Raw genomic sequence first — 7785 nt, 5'->3', positions numbered from 1 at the left:
GTAGGGCACGGCTCGCGCCCGGCGCTTCCGGTGTGCCGCGCGGCGCATGCGCGCGGGGCCCGGCGTCAGCTGATCCAGCGCCTCCTTTGCCGCCGCCGCTGCAGGGACTCGGGCGGATTCGGGCGCGCCGGGTCGGCCCAGGTGAGACGCTCGGGCCCCGCGCCCCTGTCCCGTGCCGCTGCCTCCGCCGCTCCCGAGGTGCGCCCTGGGGCTTGCCCTCCTCTGCGTTGAAGGCGGGGGAGGTCGGCTCTCGCCGCTCTCCGCCGCGCTTGGACCCTGCCCGGGCAGGACGCGGTCTCCCCGCGGAGCCGCTCGCAGAGGGAGCGCGGCCCCAGCTCTGCGGAGCGGGTGTCGCCGGGCCCTGGCCCTGGGTAGCCGACCTTCAGGGAGCCGTGTCCGGCAGGGCAGCCCGCGGGGGCGGCCATGCGCTTCCCCGCCCCGCATCGCCGGGAGCGGAGACCTGGAAAGCCGAGCGGCCCCTGAATGAAAAACCTCAGAAGGCGCCCACTGAGATGCTTTAGGGTTGTGCCAGAATTCCTTACAGAAAAGGAACGGGGTGATAGCGGCCGGGTTCCAGTGCCAGGTCATCCCACCATCTTGAGTGGGTGGATCTGAGTCTCTGGGTGCCTGAGCGCAGCCCAGCAGAGAGCGAGCAGCGCGGCTCTGGAAGAGGAACGCGGCTCTGGAAGGGGAATGTTGCTGCGGGCCTCCCACTGCAGCCCGACCGCGGCAGAACAGCCCCCCTTTTGTTTTGCAGTTGAATATCCTGGTGGCGCATCAAATGTGCCTCCTATTCCTGCAGCCAGTCGCAAAACTCTGCCTTAGATGAGGTGTTCCAAACATCACCCTTGGCATTCACTTGGAGGCAAGAGAGAAATCTTGCATGACTGGATTCTGGATGATTTTCCAATGTCACAGGTAGCTGTGACATTGGAATATGTGGCACTTATGTGTCAAGATCTGTCCATTCCATGCAGCTGCCCATAGTGATTTACTTTCTTAGGAAGAAAGTAAAATCTTTCTTCCTGAAATTTTACTGTCTTCCCTCAGAGAAATTGCACTCCTGTTGGGCATAAAAGCAATTTGGTGATCGTTTTATTCATTGTAATGCAATACTTCAGCAAAGTACACTGGCTATTTGATCTAGCATGGTATTTCAAATGCTAATTCTGCTTGCTGAAGTGGAGAGGGGGTGGAAAAGTAGGAAAACCTGGTGACAGACTGCACGAAGTGATTTATTAGCAAGAACATGCCGAATACCAACTGGCATTTGCAAATGAAGTTTGAGTAACTGAGGCAGATCTGTGAGTTGTGGTGTATTTGTGCTGTATTTCTGCACTGTGCAGATCTGCAGCAGCTGAATGTTTGGCTTCTCTGTGTGGTACTTCCAAAGCCTTTTCAATGACCAGCAAATATACATATGTAGTAATGTCTACATTTCATTATTTTCTATGTAAGAATATGTGAAGTGAGATCACAATCTACAGGTCTTTGTATTACCAAAAATACTGCAGAATATTTTTGATGTGCCTGTCAGTCTGTATTGTAAAGTCCTCTGGGAAAGCTTTATTCTTTATGTGGGGGGAAAATTAGTCTTTATTTTGTGATCAGGTGGTGAAGTCTGACATTCAGAAATACTAAATCACCATGGACATCAGCTTGAGAGAACAGGGAAGGAGAAATTAAGGCAACAGTGGAAAATGGTTGCTGGCATCAGCTGACTGTTCAAAGGGGGGTTGAAGTCTTGTGTTGCAATAGTAACACAAGATCTCTGTTTCCTGTAAATGCTGCCTTGTCATTTTCTAAATCAAGAATTCTTTTCTGCAGGTACTGGTAATAGAGTTGAGCCATGAGTGATTAGTATTGCTTCATTTTTATAGAGCATTAGCTTAAATTTAGCTTTTGTTTTGGTCTAAGTATATATTAACAGTTTTATGCTTTATTGGCCCTCATTTACAAGGTCTGTGGGCCTTAAGTGTCCTTCTCTTATCTAATTTTTTTCCCAGGATGACTTCATGCCTTTATCTTCCAGACTTGCATGGGTGCTGGTGTTACACATTGTCATCCAAAGCTGCTATAATCCAGCAGGTTACCAGATGATTCCTCTGAATGATACCCCTTTTAGAGGCACTGTGCATTCCCCCTTGTGTTTTGATGCCATAATGGTTTGTCTTGGGGTTCTCAAGCCCTGAAAGTTCCTACTGGTGGGTTTCCCTCGTGCTTTTAAATTGCATGTTTGTGACTATGGCTGCATTCCTAATTACTCCTTTAGAAAAAGGATTACAGGATAACCTAGTTGGGGTCTTTGGTTACTTTGATGTTGACCATAGAATGTTGAATGCCACTGCTGACCAAGTAGTAATCTCTCTTTTTTTTCCTGTCTTTTTAAGAAAACCCTACAAAACACAAACCATGCAACAACCCAATGCTACATTGCCTGACATATAGTCTTTTCTCCTTGCTTGTTTCATTGGTTAAAAATTGGGGGATTTCAGACTTGGAAATACTGAGGCATTGTTGAACGATGGTATCCATGTGATTTTTTTTTTTTAGGCCTGAATTTTGCCAAAGAAAACAGACCATGTAGTCAACTGGAATATCATGCTCATTCATTCTTACTCGACATCTTAAAACATGTGACTCCTTTAGCTTCCAGCTGGGCAGAGAGAAACAGGGTCCTACTCCAGCAGAGGAACCAAAATGAATTTAAGCTTTTCAGCCCTTTTTTTTCCTGTACAGAATAAGCCAATAATCACCTAAATGTCCAACATGCAGAACTGGTTTTGACTGGATCTTCTGTTTGTCATTGTTGTATCTTCTTTTATGGTATAAAAAGCTTTTTGCTTGTCTTTGATGTGCTCACTCCATTCTTCCCTTTGGGAGTGGACAGCTAAGCTTATACCAAATTTTTGGGTTTGGTCATCTCCCATGGCATTAAGTTCTGCACCTGTAAATATTTTTTGTTTGTTTGCTTTATTTCATCCAAGCATTTACTTCTCCTGCGTTTGTCAAGTCTCAAGTTCAACACTCCCATGTCTCAGAAACATTGACCATTTGCTGCCAGCTTTTTGGATGTCCATACATGATATGGCTGTTTTGACAGACTTTGCCTTCCAAGGCCTGGCTTTAGTGAAATGATGATACACTTACAGTGAAAACCAGTAAGATGTATATGGATAAATCCTGAAAGTCTTACAGACCTTGTTACTACCACTTCACCAAATGGCAGATAGAGACCAGTTTTAGCTGCTGAATTTATTTGCTTGCTTCATCAGCTTGACTCTGAGCTTGTGTAATGGTAAAATTCAGTGTCACTGCTCACTCTGTTCAAAAATAATTTGTCTGACAGTGGCCTCTCTTTTAATTTTGTCATAGTTTACGTTTTGGGGAGTCTGTTATGTTCAAATCAAAAGTAATCAGCAAGGACCAAAGCTAGTATGGGAAGCTGCCCCAGTTAACCCAGACTCATGGTGCTGAACAGGTAAATGAGCTAGAAAACCTGCTGGAAATAGGCCCATTGCAGATACAAATGCTTGAGAGATGTGGTGTTCCAGAGGGTCTCTGTAATATAAAAGCCTTATCTTTGTCCTTCCCAAACAATTGAAAAGTGCTCAAGTTGTAAGGGTTCTCATAGCCAAGATGAAATGTTGGTGCTCTGGCGAGTTTCAGCTGACCAGTCTGCCCAGCTGTGTTTCTGCCAGACAGCATCCCCTGAAAAATGCCAGAATGTGTGCTGTGAAGGTGCTGTGTCCCATCTTCAGGCTGCTGTAAGCCATGCTTGCTTACTGAAGTGGTTTGTGGTGGTTCATGTAAAAGAGAGGTGGTTTGGATGTCTGTGATGCTGATCTGTGTTCTGTGCCCTAAGCATGAAGAGCCGTCCTGTTGTGGTTGGGATGGTTGGGCATGAGGAGATACAGAAAGGATGTGGGAAAAGCCATGGACTTCATAGAGAGACGGCTGTGCCTTTATGGGAATAACATATTATTGCTGGACAAAAGCTTTCAGGTGTGCAAGTTTTGTGTAAGAGCCTGAAAAATGACTTGACAGTTTTTTAATAGCCAAGCAAAGAAACTGCATCTTCCCAGAATTCCAGTTCGTGGGGCAAATGTTTGGCCCTTGTTCTTGTTACACTGTATCATTACTTTATTTCCCAGTCTGAAAGCAAGGCCTTAAAAAGCAGCTCTTCAGAAAAACCCTAAGATGGTATTTTAGACTAACTGCAGACTATATTGGTAAAGATGGCTAAATAAGCAATTCTGTTATGTGAACTGTCTATAGATCCTTAAAATTTTGAGGGTTTTATCATGGATAGATTTGCATGAGGCTGGTAGATATTCAGACAACCACCTCAGTGTGTAGTTTCAACAATGGTAAAATCTAATATGTTGGAAGGCCTCTGACTGTTCTAAAGAAGCTGTAAATACTTCAGGTATTATTTTATTTGAACAAGATTTCCAAACGTAGCTTAGCTTGCTTTAAAACATGAAGACGCAGTTTTTCATTACAGGAAAAGTCAACCTCAACTTAATTTCCTTTTACTGGAATCCAGTGCCAATAGGTGTGCTGTGATTCCAACCAGGTGTTTCATTATACCAAAGGTGCTATAAAAGAGTATTTTTATCTGCTAGGGATGTTGGATCTTTCTCAAAGACTTTCATGCAGACTCACTCGTGGTTCAACTCTTCAAACTAGCTATCAAATACGTTGCGTAATAAACTCAAGATTCCATAATATCCTTACTTTAAAGGTAATCTGAAACTTAGGTGTAATGATGAAATGCTTATTCCAAACTCATGCTCAGTATTTTAGCTATTACACCTGGGGAGAAGGGGTTAGGCAGTAGTGAGGCTTATAGAGGAGACAATGTATTTTAATGAGCCCAAACAACTTGTGTGATTCTGTGTGTGAAACTGAGCCTGACTTAAAAATCTAGCCATAGTTGTTTTGTCAAATTGCACACCTTTTGTCTGTTGATGTAAGATCTTCAACTCTTCACAAGTCACTCTGCTGAACTGTAGTAAAGTTTGCTGTTATAGTTGCTTACAGCTGCGTATTAATTTCATTTTAATATTTGTCATCTTAAAGGTTAGAGCAACAAAAAGTATTTCAAGTAACAGTGCCAAATACACCTGGAAATCAAGTGACTTTTACTTAATAAAAGCTAGGGTAGATTTTAGTTTAGCAGTAACGTTAGGGAGGTTAATGAAAACTGTTCATCTAGAGGAAATGACTGAGCATTGCACTGAGCAGATGGCTGCAGAACTTTTCAGCCCTAGCAGCTAGATGACAGGATCAGGATAAGAAAGAAGGTCACTGTAGAACACAGAGATGAATTTTGTATTAGTGTTCTGTAGTATGGTTTGGATTTCAGTTGCATTAGATCTTTCTTTTGTGTGAAAGTCTATCAAGCCAAAGGGCAGAATGTGTAGTAGGCTGAAAGGAATGTCAATTTTTCACAGTAATAAAATTGTGAAGCAGTGTAGCAAGTAGGAACTAAGGAGAGGCTCATCAATTTCCTCCTCTGGAGAAGCCTCAGCTGAGAGGAAAAAATTGGTATAGAAAACCCTATTATGGAAACTGTAGCATGTGAGTCAGTTGATGAACATTTTTTCACATGGACAATGTGGTTTTCTCTAGTAACAGGAGTTTAGGGTCTTTATCAATTCTAGATATCGCATGATAGCTGTGTTTGAGGTTTGAAGGCAGCTTATCTACTGAGCTGATCAGATCATCAGTGGGTCAGAGTACTTATGCAAAGGACACCTTGCCAGCCTTTCTATCTAGTTTTATTTTAGCTGCTGACTTCCTAGTCATGTTCAAACAGCTTTGTTCTAGTATTGTTCTGGGCTAACTGAAGGAATTTCCCAAGCTGCTGAATAAAAGCTTGGGTGCTTGAGTTACAGCTTGTAGTGGTGGTACATCTTGCATGGACAGACTTCACACCCTTGCTTTAGCAATATATAATTCATGTTGTATTTATGTATCAAATATAAATATATTGTTATATCTTTAGCTTGTTTCAAGGCATGATGTTTATTTAAAGTATCAAACTTGTATGTATTGGCATGCCCACAGCTAAGTCCTCATCTGTTTTTAGGAAGAGGACAGGAGGAGCTTGTGGTGGACTTCATGAATTCAGTGTTGCATGGTCTCACTTTGTAGTGAGTGTGTAATCATGTGCTGCAATGACAGAGGCAGCATAATTCTCTTTCACATGGATTTATGTGTACATGTGCTGAGTGAAACAAGCTTCATGTGAGAGGAGGGGGCTTATAAGAACCCAAGGAGCAAGTTATGTAAAAGATAAATGGTCTTGTAGGGTTGCAGATGGGTCCACAGTATGTAGCTGAACATTAGTCAGGCAGGTTCTCGATTTATCTAGAGCTGAGATGGCCTCAAAGTGCGCTGTGACAACTGAAATTGTATTAATAACAAAGTGGGAAAATGTCCATATTGCTGAGTATAAGAAATATTCTTTCTAGCTCAGAGCTTGTGGCAGGAAGGTTGGTGCTGTTCACTTCACAGTGTCTGTGTCATGAGAAGACTGAGCCTCGTGGTTGAGTTGAGCACAGGAGGTGACTCCTGCCTGGTTTCATTAGAGTGCAGGTGACAGGTTGGAAGGTGTTTGGTGTAGCAGAGGCTTGTGCTGCCATACAGAGGGACCTGGACTGGAAGAATTGGCTGACAGGAATCCCATGAAGTTTGACAAAGAGAAGTGCCCAGTCCTGCACCTGGGGCAAAATAACCACATATCCTGCTACAGGCTGAGGACTGAGTGCTGAAAAGAACTGGGTGTCCCCAAGCTGGACATCAGCTGGCAATGTTCCCTTGTGGAAAAGGCAGCCAGCACTATCCTGGGCCATGTTTAGAAGAATCCTGCCAGCAGGTTCGGGGAGGTGGTTTTCACCTTGGTTAAACTTGATGGAAACCACATCTAGAGTGCTGTGTCTGGCTCTGGATTCTCCAGTAGAAGAAAGACGTGGCTTAGGGGTGTGCATCCAGACAAGGGCCGCGGAGACTGTTAAGCATTTGGAGGCAAGAAAAGAGAACTGGGATTATATAGCCTCAGGAAGAGAAGGTTCTGAGAATCTTATTGTAAAATATATAAACACCTGAGGGGAGGGAGCAAAGAGGACGAAGCCTGACTCTTCTCAGTGGTACCTGTTGAAGTAACATGACACAGTGGGCACAAACTGAAATACAGGGAATTCCCTTTAAATGTAGGAAAACACTTTACTGCAGGGGTGTCTAAACGCTGGAACAGGTTACCTAGAGAGTTGTGGTGGCTTCATCCTTGGAGGTAATCAAAATACATTTGGATGTGGCCCTGAGTAGCCTACATCAGCTTGCTTGGAGCTGGGAGTTGGAAGTAGATGATTGCCAGAGGTGCCCCTGAACCTCAGTAATTCGATTGTTTGGTGACTGAGAAATCTGGAGTAATTGTTCCTGCTGTCTTGTAGTAAAATTACAACTCTGCATACTGTGAAGGAGCAGGTTTCCTGAGAATACTATTGGGCTTCCTTTCCCAGTGACCTGTGTTAGAGTTCTGGGCGTTTTGTTTCTTGTGGGACAGTATCCCAAGTTCTAGGTATGAAAATGCTGCCAGACTTCTGCATTTGTCTAGTAATTCAAGCACTGTATTTTTTATTTTTTTTTTTACTACTTCCTCTTAAAGATATCATCTGTTAGAAGGGGAAGTTTAAACTGTCCTAGTTACAGGAAATCTGTGGCAGTGATTATCCGGTTATTTATGAGGCCCTTGCAACAGATCTTCATGCAGCTGGA

Source organism: Molothrus ater, chromosome 2 (assembly GCF_012460135.2).
Source record: "Molothrus ater isolate BHLD 08-10-18 breed brown headed cowbird chromosome 2, BPBGC_Mater_1.1, whole genome shotgun sequence".
NCBI classification, from domain to species: domain Eukaryota; kingdom Metazoa; phylum Chordata; class Aves; order Passeriformes; family Icteridae; genus Molothrus; species Molothrus ater.
This window is presented reverse-complemented; position numbering follows the sequence as displayed.